Raw genomic sequence first — 3,226 nt, 5'->3', positions numbered from 1 at the left:
TAACATATTTTTTTAGCTTGGATGGTCCTCATCAAAGTTTTTATATTGCAAGCTTAGACAAGGCTAATCCTTACTAATACTTTTGTCTAGAATGTAATATAATATATTTTAGTAAGGCTTGTCTATACCAAAAAATTATATATTACAATCTTAGATAAAAATTTTTCTTGTCATAAAGGTATGTAGCATTAATTATTATTAATAGTTTTTAGCTAAGACAATCCTTGTTACGAACTTTATATTTTTGATCTTTAGTAAAGATTTGTATTGCTAAAAGAATGTTGGTAAAATTTTATGCTAGGATTATCCATGCTAGAATATAGTATTAAACAAGGACCATCCTCACTTAAAGAAACTATAGGCAAAGCTAATCCTAACTAATATTGTACATTTATCTACAAATTATATTTGCTATTTAATTTTTAGCATGGACCATTCTCGCTAAAAAATTGAATATTTATAAATAATTATTTTTTATCAAAAAAGGGGCAAAGAGGGTTTTTGTTTTGGTGATGATTTGTGTCTTCACTGATAAATCAATTTTTGACGAGGACTATATTTGTCCTCGTCTAAAGGAATAGATAACGACCATATAGCCTAGGATTTAGCGAGTAGTTTTTGTCCTCATCAATAATATTTGGTAAGGATATTTTGATTTTTAGCAAGGACAAAAATCCATGCCAAAGATTCATTTTGTTGTAGTGATACTGGAGGATCCACCTTCCTATTGTTGCCAATAGTGAACCCTTGTGGTCATGGACAGATAGAGAGGCACCCAACCTAGTAATCTTAAAACCTGATTGTGCTATGTTGAACCAAGTGGTCGGGGAGTTCAGCTTTCTAGCTGATGGATATGACAGAGGAAAGGAGGACTTGGAGGCATGAAAAAAGAAGAGGCTATGGTTGGATATTTTTTAGGAGATACATGGTTAGAAAATGGCAGAGTGATGGAGGAGAAGAGATGTTTAATGCTTTTCACCTCTACCTCTCTCTTAATGAAATCTATTCTTGAATAACATTTCAACAAATGGCATTTAGAGGTGGTAAATTATAATACTTATTACTCAGTTATGATAAAGGATAGGTAATTAGATTTCTTCTTGTCTCTGCATAATATTTGTGGTTGCTCTCAAATAGACAAGCAATTTCTCTCTAATCCCTCCCTTTAATAGGATCCTACGATTTTTAATAGCATTCATTATTTTTGCTTAAAATCATTAATTGTAAGTTTATATGAATCTAATCTTATATATATATATATATATATATATATATATATATATATTAAAAAAGAGATCTTTACGTTGGCAGAGCCTTATATATATATATTAAAAAAGAGATCTTTACGTTGGCAGAGCCTCCATTTAATACGTAGCAATAATCTAGAGCCTCTGTTTAATACGTGGCAATAATGCAGAGCTTCCGCTCATTACGTCATGTGGAAGCTACCAGAATCTCACCAACATGCATGGGGAGGAAAGGCCTTAGGATAAAATGTCATGGGCGAAATAGGTAGGGCATTTGGTTTTCCCAGGACCTTGAGACTCTCATCCTAGATGGTGATGTTGGTGGGGCTGAAGGTGTTGGTGGCGAGGTCACTGGTGGAGAAGCGAAAGAGAGAGGAAGGGTGATGAGAAGAAACGTCAGAACTTTAGAAGGCAAAAAGTCAGGAGAAGAGGGCAATGGATTGTCTATCTCAATGGTGGGGCAATGGGTGGAGTCAGAGGAGGCGGAGGTGATGGTGGAGAGCGGCCACCGACGGTGGCAGAGAGAGGGACAAGGGGAAAGAGATTTATTGGTTTAACGGAGAAGAAATGGGGTTCTAGGAGAGCAGCGGAGTGGCGAGAGAGGAAAAAATGAGGTGGAGAAGGGTGGTGCGAGAGCGGCAATGGTCAAAGATGGAGCAGCCACGACGATGGCAGCGTGGCCGTAGTGAAGGCCATTTGATCTCCAAAGAGAGACTTGTCTTGGGAGAGAGATGGAGAGATCTCGAAAGAGCACGTAAATAGCTGATATAAATGGAAAGGGGGGGGAGCAAGGGCGACAATGGTCGGAGATGGAGTGGCTACAACGGTGATGGTGGAGGCCGTATGGTCTACAGAGAGAGATAAAGAAATGGAGGGATCTCAAAAGAGCACGTAGATAGTGAATCTAAGTGGTGGGGCCGAAGGAGACTGCTAGCATCTCGGTCCTCCCTTCCTCTACCCTAGTTGCTAGTACATCGTTAGAGCCACCGTCGAGGTCATCTATCTCACTAGTGGTGTGGGCCCTAAGTACAACACCAATGTCTCCCACCCCTCCTGGCTCTTTCGCTTCCTCCTCCACCTGCCCTCCTTCATCGCCGACCTTCACGCCCCCACTCTCTTCCTCTTTGCTGCCTTCTCCCCATCCGACTTTTTTCACCTTCTTTCCCTCAAGGGCGCTCTCCCTGCCATCTTCTAAGCTGCCGCCCTCCATTCCTTCATCACCTCCCTCCTTCCCCAGCCCTCTTAGCTTCGAGAACTAGGGATCAAAGGATCTTTTGTTCCATTAAAGAAGAGAAAAGGAAGAAAGAAGAAAAAAAGAGAAAAAGAAAAGGAAAGGGAAAGAGAAAAGGAAGAAAAAGAAGAAAAAAGAAAAAGAAAAAAAAAAGCGAGAGAGGTTTTCTTTCTCCTCACCAAGGATAAAAGAAATGCCTTTGGTCTGATGAAGCTGTTCCGGGAGGAGGACATTGGGGAGAGGAGAGTGAGGGCTTATGGGATCTACCCTAGTGCCTCCTTCCACCATTACTATCTTCCAAATGCTTGCAGATTCGATTATGTCGATGGGGATGAGGATCGAAACACTAACATTTATGATGAGAGCTATCCGTGACATCCCAGAAGGGAGGGAGGTGTGCTTGAGTTATTTTCCTATTAATTGGAGCTACGCTGAGAGGTAGAGGAGGCTGGTGGATGACGATGCATGGGTTCCAGTGCGAGTGCGATAGGTGTCAGGTGGAGAAGAATTGGAAGGATGATGAGGAGGTGGAGAGCACGAAAAAGGAGGAGGGAGGTGAAGGGATGGAGACTTTGGAGGAAGAGAATACTGAGGGGGCAGATGGAGATGGAAATTTTCATCCTCATGCCTATTTCTTTGTGAGGTATCTATGTGATAGGGAGAACTGTGAAGAAACATTAGCCCTTCTACCACCATCACCTCATGGTACATCACCGAATGTATAGAGTGCAATGTCTGTAGCCGTTGA

The 3,226-nt window shown here is 41.1% G+C and overlaps 1 pseudogene; it reads left to right on the top strand.

The window, feature by feature from the left end:
- Positions 1 to 2,649: 2,649 nt before the first annotated feature.
- LOC105060129 (histone-lysine N-methyltransferase ASHR2-like) lies at positions 2,650 to 3,226 on the top strand (annotated as a pseudogene).

Source organism: Elaeis guineensis, chromosome 6 (assembly GCF_000442705.2).
Source record: "Elaeis guineensis isolate ETL-2024a chromosome 6, EG11, whole genome shotgun sequence".
Lineage (NCBI taxonomy): Eukaryota > Viridiplantae > Streptophyta > Magnoliopsida > Arecales > Arecaceae > Elaeis > Elaeis guineensis.
This window is presented reverse-complemented; position numbering and strand designations above follow the sequence as displayed.